Source organism: Macaca nemestrina, chromosome 16 (assembly GCF_043159975.1).
Source record: "Macaca nemestrina isolate mMacNem1 chromosome 16, mMacNem.hap1, whole genome shotgun sequence".
NCBI lineage: Eukaryota > Metazoa > Chordata > Mammalia > Primates > Cercopithecidae > Macaca > Macaca nemestrina.
In genome coordinates, this window is record NC_092140.1 from 38921343 (window position 1) to 38944750 (window position 23408).

The 23408-nt window shown below is 38.5% G+C and overlaps 1 protein-coding gene across 20 annotated transcripts in view; it reads left to right on the forward strand.

Moving 5' to 3' along the window:
- LOC139359089 (uncharacterized) overlaps positions 1-23408 on the forward strand; it is a 672031-nt gene that overhangs the window by 499518 nt on the left and 149105 nt on the right. For 2 of the 20 annotated variants that reach the window (XR_011614733.1, XR_011614732.1), the window contains one exon: positions 11725-11797. The exons of the other annotated variants lie outside the window; for them this stretch is intronic. The gene's annotated coding sequence lies outside the window, so the exon portion shown is untranslated. The remainder of the gene's footprint in view (positions 1-11724; positions 11798-23408) is intronic. 20 annotated transcript variants of the gene reach the window in all.

Below are 23408 nucleotides of genomic sequence, written 5' to 3' on the forward strand. Positions count from 1 at the left end.
AATGTCTCTGCCCACCTGTCCACCTAACTCGGCTTTGCCAGTTTTCATCTTCTTGACTGGAGCGTCACTGCATGCTCAAGGGGCACCCTGGTGTTGATGATTATCACCCATTACTCGAATGACTTGCCAGTGTCCTTTGGGAAGAGCTTTCCCCACGTATTGCTCCTCCTACTATAGTCCTTGTAGTTGGTGATCTGGTGACAGTGCCCGGCTGCCTCTGCTGTTTCTGTCTGTGATGTTACCAGTCTGTTTTTAGGTCACAGTCTGAGCTATAACAGCGCACACAGCAGGCATATTCACATGGAAATTTCCTTGGAGCTTCAAATCCAACACTCCTTCACACAACCTCTCTTCACCAAGTTAACTTCCCAACCTCTAGGTATCCGTTTGGAAGTCACTTATTTCTAGAAACCTTCCCTCAGTCTGTGTTGGTGTCTCTACTGTGTGTTCACCTGGTACATCATACTATCCTTACTTTAACATTTGCCATACTTACAATTTTTATTAGTTTATCTACCTCAATAGATTGAAAATGTCACATTGTAACATTTACAGCATTAAATAAATAAATAAATCCAGTCTGTCTTAATTGGACAACTACCAGATTCCAAACACTGTCTATATGTAATGGGAACAATGTGAATCATGTTACTTTTTCTGGACAGATGTACTCAATGTGCCTCATGTTTCACCTTGATCATCTGAAACACTCCTACAATCATTCTGGACATCATATCTAGCTGGTGGAAGGGGAAAGGGAGTTAAAGAAAGCATCCTGATAGCTAAGCATCTAAGCCAGGAAGGAATTTACCTTACTTATAATCATTTTTGTAACAATGCAATTACTTTCATTTCATTGATAATAACTATTCAAGTAGCCCACCTGGATATAGGAGGAGCTAGGAAGACATGTCCCACTTACATTTCTACAGTAGGGAAGGGTGGCGCAAATCCTTGGCAGGCGATGTGTCATCTCTTCCAGAGTCCAGCTCTCAAACATCCACACACACCTTTCATACAAAACACACTCACCACCTCAAGAGGACAAACCAGAGTTCATCCAACTCTAGTTCAATCCTAGCTCAAAGTCCAGGATTTCTGAATAATATCCTCAATATTCCATCAAGAGTGTATGTGACTTCATTTAGTTTAGCAACTTATATAAACAAAATATCTTCATCATACAGATGAATAAAGACAAACTTAGATGGAGTAATGTGCTTAGGTCATGGGTGGCAGAATCAAGCTTCATACCTGGTGACTCTCACTCCAGAACCCATGCTCTTTCCCCTCTGCCACTCCACCTCCCTGCAAGGAGTGCCAGAATTAGTGTGAGCAGTTACTCTGGAGTTGGCTTCCTACTGGGGATAAACTACTTTTAAATCTGCAAATTTTTTTATATCTGCATCACTTCTTTCAAGGAAAGAAGGACTTCTACTGAAAACAGTTGAAATGAAAAATTCACCTGAGGATATACAGATAAGCTAACACTTGGACAGGAGAGCGAGAGAGCTGAGAGTGGGTTATAGACAGACTTGGGAGACCTCTCTCCAAGGCCACAAGTCACTCCTGAGAGCAAAGAGGGATTATCTGGCATCCACCAACCCAGTCCCACTTCAGAATGCCCTCTAGCTAACGCTCACAGAGCATGTCACCGGACACTGGGCCTGAAGGGGCAAATTGGCCTGAAAGATTAGTTGGTTAATCATGACCAACCAACTGAGAATCATAGCTATTTATTCTAGAGAAAAACATTGCTGCCAAGCATAACTAGTCACTGAGGGCTTTCATTTAGAGTAATAGGCTTACTCTTTTCCTGTGTTTCCTATGGGCCCAGTTTTGTCTTTTCCATGCAGTTGTAGGTAATTCACCCTAGTATTAGCATGGGACTAATTCTTAGGGAAATATGAAGCAAGTCAAATATTTTTCTGATTTAAGTTAACCATAGGTTTTTGTTTTTATTTATTCAATTAAAATTATATGTTATATTTTAATTAAAACTTTAAAAAATTAACACATTTTCAGCATGTTTTCTCATGTTATCCTAAAAATTATGAGAATGGTTGTAATTATTTCAATATGCAGAGTGAGCTGGAATAGAAAAAATTGAGTTTATCATGGAACTGAGTATGAACCTTTAAGTTCAAAGATTGTAGGCTTCCTCAGAAGCTAACAATGAGAATGGGATATGAAATTGTGATAAACTTGTCTCAAAAACCTCTTACATGTGACCAAGTAGAAAATTAGCTTCTGCATGCCCTGCATGATGTGACCCACGAGAGGATGAAGGGACAGATACTGATCGCCTAAGCTGAAGTCATGTACTTAGGAAAGATAGCCTTAGTTCTTAGGTCAGAGACTCAAACTTGTTTTTAGTTGACATTTTTTGACCCCCATTTCCAATTTTAAAAGACCTATATTTCCAAGCATAGCTGCCCTTACTCCCAATATATACAATTGTGCTTATAATCCCAGTGGAGTTGTGTAAGTCTTTGCACAGGCAAGACAAAAACATGTTACCCACAGAGTTCACATTTATCTGGGCCCAGATAGGGATAGATGGAGCAATCTGAAGGCAGGATTGAGAAGGAAGTAATATCGCACTATAATGAGCCTGGATGATCTTCATCCATTTCTTCCTTAGTGACATCCTATCTCCAGGATTTCAGTGCCTGGAGAGTTTGTCCCTTTCCTGATTGTACATTGGCTTGAATAGATCCTCTTAATTCCCCTGACCAGATCAGAAACATCCCACCCATAGCCTTGCTTATCCCAGGCCTCAGGATCCATAGTTGTGGGACCCAGCCTCCAATCATTTTGGAGGTAGAATGAACTTATGTCCTCTTGTTTCTATAATAATACACTGAGTGTCTGCCTTGCTTTCTCACCCACAGTAACTTGACTGTGTTAATTATCATTGTAAATTCATGCATTGGTTCTCTGGATTGTCATATTTCATCATATCCTTCCTTCCCTTCCTTCCTCCCTTCCTCTCTTCCTCTCCTCCTCCCTCCCTCCCTCCCTCCTTTCCCCTCCTCTCTCCTCTCCTCCCTTCCCCTGCTCTCTCCTCTCCTCCCTTCCCCTGCCCTGCTCTGCCCTTCCCTTCCCTTCCTCTGCCCTGCCCTCCCATCTTCTCTCCTCTCCTCCCCTCTTTTCTTTTCTTTCCTTTCCTTTTGTTTTCTTTTCTTTTGTTTTCTTTTTTCTTTTTCTTTCTTTCTTTCTCTTTCTCTTTTCTCTTCTTCTCCTTCCCTTTTTCTTTCTTTCTTTCTCTCTTCTTTCTTTCTTTCTTTCTCTCTCCTTCCTTCCTTGCTTCCTCCCTTCCTTCTTTCCTTCCTTCCTTCCTTCCCTCCTTCTGTCCTTCCTTACTTTCTTCCTTCCTTCCTTCCCTCCCTCCTTCCCTTCCTCCCTCCTTCCTTCCCTCCCTCCCTCCCTCCTTCCTTCCTTCCTTCCTTCCCTCCTTCTGTCCTTCCTTCCGTCCTTCCTTCCTTCCTTGCTTCCTTCCCTCCCTCCTTCCTTACTTCCTTCCTTCCTTCCCTCCCTCCGTCCCTCCCTCCCTCCGTCCCTCCCTCCCTCCCTCCCTTCCTTCCATCCTTTCTTCCTTCCTTCCTTCCTTTCTTCCTTCTTTCCTTCCTTCCTTCCTTCCTTCTTTCCTTCCTTCCTTCCTTCCTTCCCAGGGTCTCACTTTGTTGCCTTGACTGGAGTGCATTCTCTCTCTTTTCTTTCTGTCTCTTTCTCTCTCTCTCTTTCCTTCTTTCTTTTCTGTTCTCTTCCTTCCTTCTTTCCTTCTCTCTCTCTTTCTTTCTTCTTTCTTTCTTTCTTTCACAGGGTCTCACTTTGTTGCCTTGGCTGGAGTGCATTCTCTCTCTTTTCTTTCTCTGTCTCTCTTTCCTTCTTTCTTTTCTCTTCTCTCCTTCCTTCCTTCCTTCCTTCCTTCCTTCCTTCCTTCCTTCCTTCCTTCCTTCCTTCCTTCCTTCCTTCCCTTCTTTCCTTCTCTCTTTCTCTCTGTCTTTCTGTCTTTCTTTCTCACCCTGTTGCTTTGACTGGAGTGGAGCGGCACAATCATAGCTCACTGCAGCTTCAGACTCCAGGACTCAAGTAATCCTCCTGTCTCAGCCTTCTGAGTAGCTGGAAGTACAGATGTGTGCCACCATGCCTGGTCATATTTCATCATTTCTAATACATGTTGTTTCACTTTTTAAAATTTTATCTTTTAAAATATTTTAACATGTGTCTTATATCAATGGCATCTTTAGGCAGGTGGCATTTGTGACATGGCTGGCATTAATCATACTTGGTTGTTATACCTGGTGTCATGAGTAGACAACTACCACCACTTGTGTTTCAATCAACAAACTATTTAGGATCACTTCAAAATGAAGTAAGAGTTCAAGCTCTTGCCTGAATACCGCCTTCATCTGGCACTTTCAATGAGCTTATGAAAACACCAATATCAAAATATGCAGAAAGTGTGCCAGGAGTTTAGAAGAAAATGCCGAAGACAAAAGTAATGTATTAACATTTAAGACATGCTTCATCACCAACACCCTTCACATAATAGAGCAGGGGGGCTCAAACTCAAGTATGTATCAGAATCAACTGCAGAGTTTGTTAAACACAGATTGCTGGACTCCAATCCAGAGTTTCTGTTTCAGTAAAGATCTGGTGTTGGGTCCAACAATGTGTGTTTCTAACAGGAGAGTCCAGATGATGCTGATGTTGCTTGTCCAAGCATTGCATTTGCAGAACCAGTGTCCTAGAGAATGATTTAAAATGAAAACGTTTCTCCATCTGCTAGCTGTTAGGGCAGCACGAAGACCGCTTGACACTGAGGCAGCTTCCAGAGTCAGCTGTCTGGAACTCTCAAGCAAAATTTCCCATTTCCTGGACCATAAAGTTATCTCTCCACCATACTCTATGGACTTTCCTCTTTTTCTCCCCAAGCCTGTGGCCATTTCTTCACATCTCCCTGGCAGATGCATTGGCCCTGCAAACATCTTTCAAATCCTGAGCCATATTTGCCCATTTCTGTTTTTCTTCTCACAGTGGTTAGTCGCAATTCTTGATGTGAATGGGTTGCAGAGGAGGGGGCATCTGGAAGGGTGGGTGAATCCACCTTTGGGATTCATTTAAGAGAGTTCAGTGAGCTGAAGAGAAGATTTAATGCAAAAACCTAAAACAGAAAACATTTTTTTTTCATTTCTCTACTGCTGCACATCCTTCCCTAGTTAATGTTAATTTTTATCTTGGGTTTTCCTCCCCAAGAATTGAGAAACTGGAATCTATATCTCCTAAATAGATAGGTTTAATTCCCACATGCTCCAAAAGAAGCAATGAATACTCCTCCAACATGTAACAAGTATGAATTTTACTTTAATGAATCAGATGTTTGCAAACAAGGATTTTGCTTTATTTTGCACCTGATATGCTTCTCTCGACTTTTGATCTCATCGTCTGAGCCCTCTATCTGCTTGGAGCAAGTTAGTCATGCTATCCCATTTCAGTCAACTCAATGTAATCCAAAAATATTCCAGCTGAAACTAGGCATTAAGACTGTAGGCGTCATTAAGTGCAAAGCTTCCTCCAGGGTGCGTGGTGTCCTTGCATGCCTGCACACAGCTACCTTTCAGAAAAGGGGCAAAGCCAAAGCCCAGCACTGTCCTAGGGCTCTGGTGATGCCTGACTGCAAAGCCTTGATGGTTGCCTCTATTACTGTAGATGGAACTAATTGCTGACTCTGTCATGAGGCATGTTGGATACTCTTAGGACCATCACTTGGGTTCTCCTCAGTAACTACTTGGACATGGTAATCCTGATGAGATATGGTTGGGGTTTCTTCACCTCCCCAACTCTCCCCTCCTGCCAACCATGAGCTTTCTATCCATCATAGCTCTGTTAATCAGATCTTCCTTCTTGGGCAAGTTTTTGTTTGACAACAAAGTCATGCTCCCTAGGAGAAGCTAACACCTGCCCCTATACTGTTTGTGGCCATAGGAATCTTGGAAATTCCTGCCTTGCACACATGAGGCAGTCTTTGCTTTCTTCCACCTCAATCTGTTACTGCCCACTTTCTGGTGCCCTTCCCTGTTGCTCTCCTGTTCTACCTGGATCTGGGGTTCTGCTAAACAGCAAACACCAGGAGAGAAGCAAATCATGTATTTAAAATTACCCCTAAGCTTGGGAGAAAATCCACCCACTGTCTCCATTATTGAGATTACCCAGGAGGCTGTGCACTTCATTCTTCCTTTCCTTATGTTTCCAACTCTCGTTCCTCCAACTTCTCAGACAAAGGTATATAGCCATGGAGTGGGGTGGGGGAATCGTGGGAGGGGGGTGCTGGATTGGGAGAATTAGAGTCATTTATTTTACTTGTTCACTCTGCCTTGGGGCTTTGGGTAGGGTGTCTGGCTACCAGGAAAAGATGCTTCACTGAATTTAAGAAGTGAAATAACATAAAAATATTTGTTCTCTGTACTTTCTCTTTACCTATGAGTGGAAGGGGCCAGCAGGTAGTCTGAAGACTCAAGAAGGGGCATTATTCATTGATACTTCATACTATTTTGTCACCCACTTCATTTTCTGGTGAGCACAAATTTGCAGGAACACACTTCTCAACTGGGATTCAACCAAATTTACAACATAAATGTTTGAAGCCCTGCCTCTGAGCCAAAGTAAGTTAATTAAGATAATTAATTACTCCAACAGTCATTGAGCACTCCAAATATATACATATATAACATATAAAATATATATTATATATATATGGTACTGACTAGATAATAATACATGGGTGATCATGGTAGGAGTACAGGAGTTGGGCAGAGAGTCAAGAAATATTTCTTAGAGGAGGCTGGGTATCAAAATATGAAGACCAGCTGGCCAGCATGTCGAGAGGCCACATGGAATGACACCTTTATATGACCCAAAATAATAAACATCCTACTTCAATCACTGTAGTTAATAAAACTTCATGGTGCCTACTTGTGTCTATGCTTGTCTCTGCTTAAAACACAAGCACCTTGAGGGTGAAGTCCGTGCTTCGCTCTTTGCCAAAATCTCACACCTTACCTGGCACACATCAGATGCATTATGAGAATCAGTAATTTGTTGGAGCATTATTATTATTAATAGAATGCTGAGTAACATTCCAAAAATTATTAAACCCTGAGAATTATTTGACAGAAACAAAATATAATCATTCTTTAACTACTGGTGTAAAAATTGCACTCTTATATCAACCACTCACAGTTGAAATTAAAATGGAATCTCTCTCATAACAATATTAGAAGAAGAAAATTAATGGCTTTGCATTAATGAGCCTCCTGGTTTATTACTTAATAAATTACTGTTAGTTATAAGAAATATTTTAGAAGACTGTAACTGTTACATACACTATATTCCATGCATATTGATGTCATGTGAAATTATTTTGACTTCCTCTTACAAAAGACAAATGAAAAATCATTTAAACAATTATAAGGATGCAAAATGCTAGCTCTGGTAACCTGATTTTTTATGATTATGTCATATATATCACAAGTAAATCATAGCCATTGTATTGTTGCATCTTGTTAAATTGAATGAAGATTTAATTTAAGGCCAATGTTGATAACATTGTAGATAAATGAACCATGTTCTTTGCATGGATGGTTTTATAGCAGAGACTCAGTGGTGAGGAAGTTAAAATTCTGTCAGAATCACCATTATAAATTTTCAAAGCATCTTGTTCTCTGATTGAAATTTAGTAGCAAATCCTAAGACTAGAACTGTCTTACTAATTAAAAGAAATTATTTTACCCTGGTTAAAAGATGCAAAGTTACAAGGAAGTTAATGCATCTATATTGCCTAGCATTATTAAAAGATCATGTCTACCCATACAAAATAGTAAATCAGGACAGAAAACACCACATACTACAAAAATGAATAAGAAATTATGAAATCAAACCCAGGCAAAAACAGCAATTTGGCATCTCTGGACCTCTCTTACTTGTCAGTGAAAAATGGAGTTTGGATAGGAAGATATCTAAACTCTTTCTATCTATTATCTACCTATGATCTATCACTTACATTGTATTATCAGTCACATCCATCGTTTTTAGTGTTAACAGGCCAAACACAGAACTAAAATGAACATTCCTTATTCCGTCTCCCCACCAACATGCTACAATTTCTTAGGCTCTGTTGCAGACCATAGGAATTTATTCCCTTCTTCAAGATTGCCAGGAAGACCATCCCAGTTCAGTTCACATACTGTGTAAGAATTCTCATACAAGCACATCTTTAAAAAGCATTTAAATTGGCAAAACATATAACTTTGTACTTAGCAACATTAGACTTATAATAGACACATTGTAAATAACAATTAATGTCTATAGCACGCAAGAATATTATACTTGGTATAACTTAGATCCTGAAAGATTAATTTGCATAATAGACTATGACCACATTAAAAAAAAAAAACCCGACAATTATGCCTAGCCCAAAGTACTTTATCATAAAAGCAGACACTTTCACATGGGAACTAATTTTCTATTTGGCTTCTTTCTGTAAATCAATATCCAAAGAAGCCTAAAGTTTCTTAAGCTAAAACCAGAATGAATTGCTTCAGGGAATAAGATTCCACACCTGACCAATATTCACTGGCTACAAGACAGGAAAATCTTTGTTGTTTATTACAACATCCAAATACCATATTAAGTGCTTAATTGTGAGTAGTGTTATGTTAAATACTAATATGACAGGACTTGGACTTTAAAAAAGAACTTGAATAATATGATCAGGGCATGCCTTCAGCACACACAAGGCATAATTGCACTTCATAAATAGAGAGTGAATTTTTCCAGTTTGACTGAGTAGATAGGAAATTATAAATCTCTCTCAGACTGTTATAGTTTAAGCCAATTTTCTTTGATTATGTCAACTGTAGGGCAAGAGAACTGCTTATTGCCAGTCTCTGACAGCCCTTTTTCTATCGAATAACTATAAAATATTTCCTAAGTTTTATGTTTTGCCAGCAGGAAAAAAACCTTGTTTTTTCAATATTTCTTTCTGGTGTGATATCCAATTAAACCATGTTTGCTGCTCTTCTTTGAACCCTCTCTGTATTCTCTATAACCCTCATTCATTTGGTAAGTGTATGCCAAGAATGTTTTGATTTCCCCCCCAAGAGAATGGCTCATATTCTTTTCTGTGTTTTTTGTTTTGTTTGTTTTTGATACATTCGGTGTTGTGCTTGTGTTTTACACTGCAGACAGGTCTTCGTTGCAGACTTGAAGCAAGCTCATCACCCATCAGGTCCTACTTTCCTATCCAACCTATGTTTTGTCAAACCTTTGCCTATTTGAACTTGTGCAAAAGCTCTTTTCTTGGGTGTTATATAACAATTATCCTGTGGAAACCTATTCTATTAATTCTTCAGTTTACAAGATCACTTTAGCTCTACATTTGTCTCCTGAGATGCTGTGCATGCTTATTAAGGGAAGCATTCTTTGAAAAGTCACTCACTTATGAGCATTCACTCAGGCCACTCCCTTATTTAACTTGGAAGAGACAGAGCACAGAAACGAGCACTGTGTAATAGTATTTTCTTGATGCCCCTCCAAATTGACACTAACTTACTCACAGACATTTTATATGGTAGAATCTTACAACTGGTTGTATAGCCAGTGAATGATGGGTGTTGTCTCTATTTTGACATAAATACCCATGCCATGTGATACTAAATTAAAATCTTTGCTGTTACGAAGATAGATTGAGTCTCTGATTTCCCGTAAATCTCTCCAGGCTGCACAACAGCAATTTTTTCCTAACTGAGAAAAGACTTTAGCTTTGTTAGAAGAGGAGATTGTCACTGAACTTCATGAGGTGGCAGGTCAGCTTCACCATTTCCCCTTTAGGCTTCCCCCTAAGGTATGGTGAGCTGCTCATCTTGTTATGGTTCTTATCTCAAGACCATGATATTCACCGGCTAGTTTTTGCTAGAAGTGTTAGGGAAATGGGAGCATAGGAGAGCCAGGGTGACTCCATTTTAAAATCAGCTCCATCTTAATATTAGGAGGGCCCTCAGACCTCCTTCTCCCCCTCCCTGCTGGTGCTCTCTGTGTTCATGTGGGAACAGATCTAGTCAGGTCTGCTTCAAGAAAACTCCACCTGATATTTTGTTTCTTCTCTTTTTCTTCCCCAACCTTCACCTTCAATATTCAACCTTCAAAGATGTCATTTTCCTTTCTGAGCCTGCAGTCACACCTGAGCTTTCTGGATCTAAGATTTATATTAAAAGGGGAAATAGGGGGCTTCCCTTTGGTCTCAAGTCAATATTATACGCTCCAAATACCGTGTCAAAGACTCCCTGTGTTGGGGCATCAGGTACTGGCTTAGTTGCTACTAAAACAGCACGGTGTTTCCTATTTTTCTCTTATCCCTTGTGTCTGTAGTGTCCTAGGGGCTGTCCATGGAAAAGAGAGGCCAGGTAGGTCACAAACACTTCAGGATCCCTAATAGTAAAATCATAAAGGAAACAAACTTCACCTTAACGTTTAACATTGACACCCAAGTAGAGGCCGGTGGATGCTGTTGTTGGGAAACAATTTATCAGACAGGGAGGTGGTGTGATGCGTTTTATCTTGTACAGTCCATTTTGCTTCTCTGAATAATAAAAAAAGTATTTGTTTTACAGTAAACAGGCTTTTCTAAGTGCTTAAAGTGTCTAGCTGCTGAGTGAACAAGAATCTAGCTCTGGTTGAGTATGGAAATCTCTTTCCTGGGAAAATGTTTTCGAGGTGGTGGTTTTTCCTGGGAAGAATTTTAGAGATTATTAGTTTTTCTTTATTTCCCAAATGCTCATTTTCTATTCTGTGATGGAGGATCAGGAATCTCAGCATACACAGAAGGGCTTCATCAGATATAGGACTGTACATAAGCCTGGCTATGGAGCCCAGCAGAAAAAAAGAGAACAGGTGGTGTGGACACATTGAGGGGAAGGAGCATTGGTACTCATTTTCCCATTCCAAAGGCCTACCCTTGCCCACCATCCTGTCCTCTCTCTCCAGTTGATTTCACAGTGCATTACAATTCTGGTTCATTTCCTGATGTCCTAAATTATCCTTTTCTGTCTATCTCATTGTTCTCCACTAATTCTACTTCTAAGATTTGGCCCTGGCCTTCTTCTCACACTAGTACATTCTCTTTCCTGGAGACCTCAGGAACTACCATCCAGGGTAGATCCAGGTTTTGTAGGACATAAAACTTATCCAGTTTGGAGCAGCTCCATGTACATCCCCCAAGTGTCTTTGTTTTGAAAATTTTAGAGACACCATTGACCATGGGAAATGTGGCCCTCAGCTTCAAACCTACCCATTTATACTCCATTTTCTGAGGCTGAGGCTGAGGCTGGCACTGTGAAAACCACATTTCTGTATAGCCAGGTGGCTCCCTGTTAGGCTGCTAAAGCATACCTTTAGAAATGCTAGAGGAAAACTGGATGCCTGGAGGAGGGCTCCTACCTGCTTACCTCTTGATACTGATCCTATCATCCCAGCAGCACTTCATTCAAGAGTAACAGTTGATTCCAGTGTGTGGTTTTTCCTATAGTCTTAGAGAAAATGTCATCACATGATTTCAGAGCACCAGCGAGCTGTTCTCTACAGCAAAGATTTGAGTTCTAGCTTTCTGGAGCTCTCTTCTATCTTCTAAATTTTAATAATTCTAACTTTCCCTTTGCTTTTCAGCCCATAGTGAGGTAGAAGCTTCCTGAATTTAATTCTCCATACACTTTGGAGTCTCTTTTGCCTAAGTATTGAGGTATGATTTACATACAATAAAATTCTCCTATATTAGTATACAATTATATGAGTTTGGATAAATATATAAAATCATGTAGCAACCACCAAAATTAAAGATTTGAATAACCCCATTGGCACATATTATTTTTTAACAACCCCAACATATTCTTTACATCAACAACACCCCACCCTACCACAATCCTTAGCCTCTAGCAACCACTATTTTTTTTTTTTTTTTTTTTTTTGAGATGGAGTCTTGCTTCGTCACCCAGGCTGGAATGCAGTGGCGCAATCTCGGCTCACTGCAACCTCTGCTTCCCGGGGTTGAAGCAATTTTCCTACCTCAGCCTCCCAAGTAGCTAGGACTACAGGCGCATGCCACTACGCCCAGCTAATTTTTTGTATTTTAGTAGCGATGGGGTTTCACCATTTTGCCAAGGCTGGTCATGAACCCCAGAGCTCAGGCAATCCACCCACCTCGGCCTCCCAAAGTGCTGGGATTACAGGCGTGAGCCACCAAGCCTGGCCACTACTCTATTTTCTATAAAGCAAAGTTTTGTCACTTTTAGAATATCATAGAAAGGAAGGCATATAGTATGTAGTTTTTTTCGAGCCTGGCCTCACTAAATTAGCATAACGTATTTGAGATTCACCTACATAGTTGCATTTAGCAGTAGTTTACTGCTTTTTTATTGCTGAATAGTATTCCTTTTTAAGACCATAACATTTTGCCAGTTGAAGGACTTTTGCATCATTTTCAATTTTTGGTAATTATAATTAAGGCACCAGAAGTTGATGTATAAATTTTTGCATGAAAATAAGTTTTTATTTCCTGGGGTCAATACCCAGACATGGGATTTGTGAGTCATATATAGTAAGTGAACATTTAACTTTATAGGAAACTCCAAAAATGATTTTTCACAGTGGCTGTATCATTTCTATTACTACCACCAGTACTGTGTAAGAGTTTTAGGTACACTGCATTTATAACAGCAACGGATGCTCTGTTTTTTGTGTGTTTTCTTTCTTGTCATTCTTATAGATGTACAGTAGTATCTAACTGTGGGTTTCATTTGCATTTTCTAATGACTAGCGATGTTGAAGATATTTTTAAATGATTATTTAGATTCAGCATTCAATTCAAACCATTTCTCCAGTAATAATATAGATTGTTTCCTAACTAAATCTTCTAACATTTTTTATTTAAATCCAAGAAGAGTAACACTCTGTAAGGTGAATGAAAAGAGAGATTCTTGTATTAGGAAGTAATTTAATGTATTACCTCAAAGGATAAATGATCATATTAACTTGGTATATATATAAACATTTTCTCTCTCTCTTCCTGTACGTGTGTGTGTATGTATATGTGTGTATTATATTCATTTATTTAGGGTTCCCAGAACAAAGCTTAATAGAAGAGGAAATAGGTGACAGAAATATTTTAATATATTAACAGATAATTTTCCCCTGTATTTCTATAGATCCCCATATTCCATGACCCTTTCCCAGGTCAGGCATCTAAAACACACATCGTCACGAAAAAATGCAACTGATAAAGGGATAAAATTCCTGGCTTTAGAATATCAAAAACCTAGGATTTCAGGCAAGAAGAAAACATGTGGAAGAATATATGATAAGGCAGTATCTGTTTTAACCTTTGCTCAAACTAGGTAAAAGATGTTTAGGATAAGAGGAGAGGTGGAGCCATCAAGGAATCAAAAAGAGCTAAGACATTGGCAGGCATCCTCTATGACCCACTGCCTTCAGCCAAGACCCATGGGGAAGACAATGGATCTCCCAAATGGGTCTAAGGATCTGAAAGCACAGAGGGATAGTCATAGAACCATCAGCTCCTCAGTTCCCATCCTAGTGCTAGAAAAGAGAAAATGTCTGTTTTGTGATCTTAGGGCTGATTCAGCCTCATAAAATCTCCCAATGCTTAGTAGAATGTTTCTTGCATAACTGAAAACAATGTGGCACTAACAGAGAGGTGGAAGACCAGAAGAGGTCTCAAGTGGGAGTGACCTACTGACAAAGCCCATGTTGGAAATAGGACGATTGATGACTCTGAGGACCAGATACGTGCCAGTGGCATGTGGAAGCTGGTTCACATTGACCTGCAGAAGCCGATTGTGTGCATCTCTTCCAACTCTGCACCTTTAATTTGGCCTTCACAGAAGCATTTGCATTAGGAAATTGGCAAATACTGCTGTAGGAATACCTCATTTTATTGCACACTGATTTGTTGAGCTTCACAGATATTGCATTTTTTTAATACAAAGTGAAGGTTTGCAGTAACCCTAAGTCCAGCAAATCTATTGGTGCCACTTTTCCAATAGTATATGCTTACTTCATGTCTCTGCATCACATTTCAGTAATTCTCACCATGTTTTAAACTTTTTTTAAATCATATCTCTTATGGTGATCTGTGATCAGTTACTGTTGCAATTACTTTGGAGTGACATGAACAGCACTCATATATGATGGTGAACTTTGATAAATGTTTTGGGTGTTCCAATTGCTCCACCAAATGTTGTGGGCATTTCAACTGCTCCACCAAATGGCCACTTCCTTGTCTCTCTCCCTCTCCTGGGGCCTCCATATTCCCTGAGACAAACAATATTGAAATGAGGCCAATTAGTAACCATACAATGGCCACTAAGTGTTCAAAGCTTCAAGTATTAGGTTGGTGCTAAAGTAATGGCGGTTTTGCCATTACTTTTGCACCAACCTTATACTTTTGTATTACTTTTGCATCAGCCTAATGAAAGAGTCACACATCTTGCAGTTTAAATCAAAACCTAGAAATAATTAAGTTTAGGCAGAAAAGCATGTTGAAATCCAGATAGGCCAAAATCAAGGCCTTCTACACCATTTTGCCAAGTTGTGAATGAAAAGGAAAAGTTCTGGAAGGAAATTAAAAGTGCTACTGCAGTAAACACATGAATGATAAGAAAGCAGAACAGCCTTATTATGGTTGATATGGAGAAACAACAACAATGAGAAAGTTCAAGTGGTCTGGACAGAAGATCAAACCAGCCACAACACTCCCTTAAGCCAAAGCCTAATCCAGAGCAAGGCCCTAATTCTCTTCAATTCTTTAAAGGCTGAAAGAGGTAAGGATGCTGCAGAAGAAAAGTCAGAAGCTAGCAGAGTTTGGCTCATGAGTTTTAAGGAAAGAAGCCATCTTCATAACGTAAGAGTGCAAGGTGGAGGAGCAAGTGCTGATATTCTTTACTCTAGGAGTGGGCTAGCCTCATAAAATCTCCCAACACCTAGTAGAATGTTTCTTGCATAACTGAGAGGACTGTGGCATGGATGTAGAAACTGTAGCAAGTTATCCAGCAGATCTAGCTAAGATCATGGATGAAGGTGACTACACTAAACAACAGATTTTCAGTGTAGACAAAATGGTCTTCTATTTGAAGAAGATGCCATCTAGAAATTTTATCCCTAGAGAGAAGACAGTGCCCAGCTTCAAAGCTTCAAAAGATAGGCTGACGCTCTTGTTAGGGGCTGATGCAGCTGGTGACTTTAAGTTAAAATCAATTCTTATTTACCATTATGAAAACTCTAGGACCCTTACAAATGCTAAACCTATGCTGTGTGTGCTGTATAAATGGAGAAATAAAGCCTGGATGATAGCATGTATGCTTAAAGCATGTTTTACTAAATATTTTAAGCCCACTGTTGAGACTACTGTTCAAAAAAGAAAGAGTTCCTCCAAAATATTATTACTCATTAACAATGCTCCTAGTTACTCAAGAGCTCTGAAGTTGTAGAGGGAGATTAATTTTGTTTTCATGCCTGCTAATGCAACATCCATTCTGCATCTCATGGATGAAGGAGTAATTTCAGTTTTCAGGTCTTATTATTTAAGAATATATAAAATGTATTTTTTAAGACTATAGCTGCCATAGACAGTGATTTCTCTGTTCACTCTTAAATGGAAAACTTTCTGGAAAGGATTCACCGTTATAGATACCATTAAGAACTTTTGTGGTTCATGGATGTCAAAATGTCAACGTTAACAGGAATTTGGAAGGAGTTGATTCCAACTCATGGGTGACTTGGGGAGGTGGTGGTTCAGGATACCAGTGGAGAAAGTAACTGCAGATGTGATAGAAATAGTAAAAGAACTAGAATTAGAAGTAAAGCTTGAAGATGTGACTGAATTGCTGCCATCTCGTGGTAAATTTTCTTTTTTTGGGACAGTCTCATTCTGTCACCATCTCATGGTAAAATTTAAAAGGACAGAGTTGCTTCTTACATATAGACGAAGAAAGTGATTTCTTCAGATGAAATCTACTACTGGTGAAGATGCTGTGAATACTTTTGAAACCACAGCAAAGGATTTAGAATATTACGTGAATGTAGTTGATGAAGCAATGGCAGACTTTGAGGATTAACTCCAATTTTGAAGGAATGTCTGCTGTGAGTAAAATGCTATCAGGCAGCATCACATGCTACAGAGAAAGCTTGTTTGGAAAAAAAGAGTCAATTGAAGTAGCTAACTTTATTTTTGTCTTATTTTAAGAAATTTCCACGGCCACCATAACCTTCAGGAACTACGACCGTGAGGTGGCTGTGGAAATTTCGTAGAATAAGACATTGCAAAAATATTACAATTTGGTGAAAATTCAGATCGTTGGGTTTTTTTTTTAGTAATACAGTATTTTAAAATTAAAGTCTATTCATTTTTTAGACACAGTGCTATTGCACACCTAGTAGACTGTAGTATATTGTAAACATAAGTTTTATATGCATTGGGAAGCCAAAAAATGTGTGTGATGAACTTTATTGTGATATTTACTTTAGTCCAATAATCTGGACCCAAACTTGCAATATCTCTAAGGTATATCTGTAATAAGGGGGCTTTTTCCCTCCCAGTGCTTGTCTACTGGCACACCACTGGCTATACCTCTACCCCCTGTAGCCTCAACACTATACAGAATCTTAAGAATTACATCAAATTTCTATCATCTAGTAAAATGGTAGCTCAAAGTAACTATTAAATCATTATCATAAAATTATGATATCACATTTTGTGCACAACTGAGATTGTGAAATGAGATTCATACTCTATATATGTAGCAAGCTAGCGATCACAAAAAGTATTTAGAAATGCTGTAATAAAATAACTGGATGTATACATATGTAACAAACCTGCACGTTATGCACATGTACCCTACAACTTAAAGTATAATAATAATAAATAAATAAATAAATAAATAAAAATAACTGGATGTTCTAAACAAGTCTTAAAACTTATGTTACCTATTACTTGATTTGAAGAAAGGAATCACCCAGCATTTGGCATAGCACCAGAGATGCATATATTTGATACCTAATCTTTTCAATATAATAGCATATTATACCAGCAGTCATAATTATTGCCTGATGTATGCCTTTGAAAATTGTTTAATTAAAACTTTTTATTCTCTCATTGTCTTTTGAAAAACTTCTTTGGCGGAGGGTTGGGGGGTGCCGTGGCTCATGCCTGTAATCCCAGCACTTGGGGAGGCCCAGGCAGGAGGATCACTTGAGTCCAGGAGTTTGAGACCAGCTTGGGTGACATGGCAAAACCCCATCTCTATTTAAAAATAAAAAAATTAGCCAGGCGTGGTGGCACATGCCTGTGGTCCTAGCTACTTGGGTGGCTGAGGTGGGAGGATTGCTTGAGCCTGGGAAATCAAGGCTGCAGTGAGCCGAGATCATGCCACTGCACTCCAGCCTGGGTGACAGAGAAGAAACAGCATAAAACAAAAAAGAAAAACTCTTTTTCTTTCTTGTTGATTCTTGCATCACTATTGCTTCTCACTGTTTGCTAATTTGTGAGGGCAAATACTGTTGAGCTCAGCCCATGAGAAATCTGTGGGTTGTAGAAAAAAAACATAATTATTTGGACCATTTTGATGTTGTGATATTTTAATGGATTGAATATCTCTAGGTGCCATTAGAGAATTTCTATTTCAATGGTCATGGAATGCCATCTTTACCAAATCTTATCTGCTGTGATGCTGTGATGCTGCATGCTGGATAAGGGGAGACTGAGTACCACCACTATGCATAGGCGTTTTGTAACCCCAGAATGATCAGCGTTACTTGCTGATGGACATGGATTTATATTTTAGATTTTAGATGTAAGTTTTCATATTACTTTATTACAATAATAAGCAGGTTGATATACTACTTAGGCTTCTGTTATCATCCTGAGATATATAATAGGAGTTTAAGATATTCTTATAATCCTGAGACTAAAGGCCTATTCAGACTAGTAAGTTGTTTTAACAGAGAGAGAACTAGTGTAAGAATGTATTAATCATCATGAATTTTATACAGAGAAATAACCATTTTTCTAAAGTTTTAAATTACTGTCTATGATGAAAGTAACCTGTTTCCATGGCATTTTCTTCTAAAATGTTAGTGAAGAAAGAAGGAGAAGAAAGAAGAAAGCTCTAGAGAATTATTCAAAGCAACCAAAGGGACTTCATAATAGGAGAATAAGTCATTCATTTGTTTCTAAAGCTCTGGCAAGAGGTGGTGATGTCTAAGAAGACAGTTCTGTTAAACACAGAGAATCAAGTCTGAGCTGAGGTTCATACTCAACCTGAAACCTAGGTTAGAACATTTATTCTTCTCTTGCTTCAAGCAACTCAGCTGAAAAAGGGATAAGCCATCATGAATAAATAATAATAGATTTTTTCAAAATGGATATAAAATGAACTGTTTCAAGGAATATCTGTTTCAGGTTCCTGGAGGTTAGGGTGTGGGTGGGAAAATGATAGTCTGTGGCCTATATTCGGAGACATCTTTCTAAATCATACAAAACCATTGTATCATTTACAAACTTAACTGATAAACATTTCTGCAGCTACAAAAGTATTGATTTATTTATTTATTTTTGAAATAGAGTTTCACTCTTGTTGCCCAAGCTGGAGTGCAATGGCATGATCTTGGCAACCTCTACCTCCCGGGTTCAAGCAATTCTCCTGCCTCAGCCTCCCAAGTAGCTGGGATTACAGGCGTGTGCCACCACACCTGGCAATTTTTTTGTACTTTTAGTAGAAACAGGGTTTCACTACGTTAAGCACGCTGGTCTTGAACTCTTGACCTCAGGTGATCTGCCCACCTCAGCCTCCCAAAGTGCTGGGATTACAGGCATGAGCCACTGTGCCTGGCCAACAAAAAAAGAGTACTTAAGTTTACTTTATGCTACAGGAACCATGAATCGACTGGATAGGTTATGTCCAGTGCAGTTTATTCATTCGGCTGATGTCAAAAGTCAGAAGCATTTCAGAGTTAGCATGATCAAATCTATTCAATTGCTATTTCTCGCTGAAATTTTACTCATTTTTTTTTATAAATCACTGTGAAAGCATAGTAAGCAGATAAATTTGAACCCTCTTCCTTTGTACTACCATATACCATTAACTTAAAGAGAACCTGCCATAAAGTATGGTAAATTTGTCTTCTATAGTCTTGTCTTTTCCACTGACTCTGAATACCTTGAGCTTAAGGTCACACTTTGTTCAATGTTATATGACTAGCACCCAATATAGTTCTAGCATCCAACAGGTATTCAATACTTAATTGTGTGCAATGACTTAGCTTGAGTATTTTTATTTTTACCCTTTCTTCCAAATGTTCATATCCTATTGCTACATGGTTCTTAAATGCCCCTTTGATACTTCTTGTACATAATTAAAGAAAACTCATTCCTTTTCTTGCATTCCCATCAGGAAATCCTTGCATAATACCTTTGTCCATGAGTCATCAGTTTAAATACTCCCACCAAAAAAGAAGTTGCATGAATTAAAGAAATTTTTGCCTTACCCCAACCACCCTTCCCCAACTACTGAGGAATAATAGAATATCTGAAATATACGACAGTGATTTTAACAGAGTTTCTAAACAGAAATTTAAGATTCAGAAAGAAAACATAGCAAACAGCATCGGCAATTCATGTGGAAGCTCAAATCCCTGTGCTCCTCAGATTTTATTCTCCACATATTCTTCACTCTACTTGCATGGCTGAGGCATGGACAGGTGAAGGGACCTAGGTCATCTTCCCTGGAGCTCAAGGTGTGGGCCTTTTCTCAGACCTTTCCAGAGATGGAGAAGTTCTCACATCTGTGACATATTTCTGTGTGCTTCCTGGTTTATGTTGAAATCTTACTGTCATAGCCAGTCATTCTTTCCCAGCCTCTTTTTAGCTGAAACCTTGGAGGATGCTGTTTTCTGTTTTATTAAGAGAGGCATGTCCCTTGTGGCACTCAGAAACAATTTGGTTTGCTCTACAGCAGACTTGGAGTGGCCAAGGGTCCCAACAGACACAAACACCTGAGACCATGACAGAGTACCCTAAATCACCAAGGGGAATAAGAGGGAGGAGAGGAGAAAAAAGTAAAAAGAAAACAAATGACAGTTATCTAAATAAACCCCACAAAATCAGAGCAAAATGACTTTTGTCAGCGTTGAAGTGTTATATTTTGTTTCATTGACAGATAAGTAACATTTACAATGCCAATTATTCACATTTAATTAATCATTGTCCAACATCTGCTATGTACATGGCAATACACAATCCCTTTTCACATTGTTACCCTTGGGTGGGGAGTGGGAGGGAGAGTTTATGTTTACATTTTTTATATTTGAAGAATCAGCCCTGTGTGTGTCAGTTAACTGGCTGCTCCCATCTGCAGCATCAATTTGTTAGATGACTATCTTTTCTTGAGAAGAGAAATGGTAAAATATACTTGGCTTTCCTTATCTTCAACAAAACAATGAGTGTTTTTACAAAATTGGCCAGTATAATCTATGTCTCATAACTGGATTTTATACCTTTTTTTTTTTCTTTCATGTTTTGGCTCGGTTGATCCTGACAGCAGACTAAATAAAATGTAACAGAGATGTTTGAAAACTGGTCAATCTCAAAGGCATGGGGGAGTGTGATTTAGAAATTGACAACTAGAGCATGAGCAATAGTCTGTTTCCAAGGTTAAGGTTGCAGAAAACCCCAAAGGTCATTGCTTTCAGCATGAGATTATAGATGTGTTGCTTAAAATAAACAGAGAACTCACATCAGTTTCAATAATATTATGCATCCCTGTCCAATGCCATTTTTGCCAAGTTTAGCTAGAAATTTTCTACTTATAACTTTATTAAATTTGCATTAATCACAGCCTGATTCATCTGAATTATTGGTAATTATGGCTACCAAATATTCTCAAAATACCTGTATAATATTAAAATTGACCAATCATGTATGGTCAATAAGTACCATTTATTGGTATTGAATAAAGTTTCCATAATTTCATCCATTGTAAATCTATTAGAAATGACGCATGATTATGTTATGAAATATTGCTAGTAATAATACTTCAAATTGGTACATGTTGACATTTATTAGAGGATCTAAAAGTGACTTCTTTTCCTTCCGTATTTTAGTTGTTGTCAATAATTTTTACATTGAGGAACAAAACACTGATATATATATATATAATTAAAATCATTATAATGAGCTATGTTACTTGACAATTGTAAATTCACACTGTAATGGGGCATATAGTATTCTGAACATTAAAACTTTGCCTTCATACAAAGAAACATCCATATGTAATATAGAAATATGTTATTCACTAAAAACTATCATCTCAGCTAGGTTAACAAATCATCTGCAGATGTCCTACCTTCTGTGAGCTTACATAGACTTTTCTTTTGATTCTCATTCTTTCCTCCTCTTCCTCCTCCTCCTCCTCCTCCTTCTTCTTCTTCTCCTCCTCCTCCTTCTTCTCCCTCTCCTTCTTCCTTTTCTTTCTCTGTCTCTCCCTCTTTCTTTTTCTCTCTCTTTCACTGTCTCTTTCCCTACAGCCACTAATAGTCCTTTTCAGTCTCCTAAATGCTATGAGGTTTGACTGCCAAGGACTGAAATATTTATCTAATTCAACCCTCTCAATAAAGAATGGGGAAACTGATGCCAGAGAAGGGAAATAACTTTGTGAGAGTCACATGGCTAGGCATGAAGATGGGCTGGAATTCACATTCTTTCAACTTCCCTTCAGTGCTGTCTTCAGACTCATTTTTACTTAGGTTTCTAAAATATAAATATCCTTTCACTCTGAAATGATGCATATGAATATATGACAATTTATATCATCTCCATGAATATTTTCTTATCAAACATTGTTTATAATATTTGATAAGATATTTAATATAAATATAATATTTAATATAATACAGGTATTTGAGAATATTTGGTAGCCAATATTAAATATTGGTACAAAATAAAGTTTATACTTCTTAGTGATTTCTTCTTTAATCTCCAGTTCGCTAGATTTTGTATTCTAACATTGGTAACATAGTCATATGTATTTGGCTGGGTTTAGACACTAACTCACTGGCGAATGTGGAAGGATCTATGTATTTAGGATCAGGACCACAAGGAATACCAATCTCCATGGATGCCAATGTTTGATGGTTGAAAACATGACCTAGACCCTAACTGTGACAAGGAGGAGAGAGAGAAACCCTGGTTTTAATGACTAAATGCCAAATTAATTTAGGAAACTCAGAATTAATTCATTACCTAGAATTAATTAAATCTTCTTGTGGATTAAAATGATATTCAAGACTCAAATGTTACAAAAAAATTTAAAAGTTGGATGTCTTATACTCTTGAGTTTTGTAGATCAAGGTGTTTCTTTTCCTGCCTGCTCTCTTTGTATTGTTTGGTGTTGCAATGACTTTATGTGACTGTCTGTCTTACCAGACTATAACTCTATTTATTAGAGAGAACAATTTAGTCTTCTTTATATTCCCAGACCTTTGGCATACTGGAGATGATGAGTGAGTGTTTTTGATTGCACACGTGGCCCCAATGACTCCCACCCTATAGCCACACTCCTTGCTATGTAACTTTATAGCTTTCCTATTAAGAGGTGGAGTCTGTTTTTCCACCCTTTGAACCTGGGCTAGACTTTTCAGGTGCTTTGCCCAATAGAATGTGATAAAAGTGCTCTAATTCTGACCCTTGGCCTACAGAGGTCTTCCACATTTCTGCCTCTTCCTTGGGAACTCCGCCACCACTCTGTCAATGAGATTTACATTATTGTAGCAATAGACAGCTAATATAGTTTCTTAAATCAACTAATCACTCAAAAACAACAAATGACTCACATAATAAGAAAGTGGTTAAGCGCTCAGTCTCCAGGGGCTGAAGGCTTCTTGGTTTTTCTGGTCCCTTTCATTTTTCTGTCTAATGCCTCATTGACCATTAGTGTATTCCAAAGTGCAGTGATTCAGAAAGAAGTGTTATCCACACATTTGCCTCTTTCTGGATGTGTGACCTTAGACAAGTCACTTAATCATGGTTTCAGTTTTGTCTTTTACAGAAGGAGAATGATCCTACCTTGTCAATCTCAAGGATTATTATGCTGTAGAAAATATTTGGGGAAGTGTTTTAAAAGCTATTGCATGTTCCTCACATGCTGAATGGAAAAACACAGCTGCTAGCCTCTTTGTGAAGGGTGAGAGGAGAGCGGGAAAATGAAGAAGTGAGAGAAATGTAGGATGATTGATAATCCTGGGGACTCCCAGGGTCAAATGGTAACTGTGAATCTGTACGCACA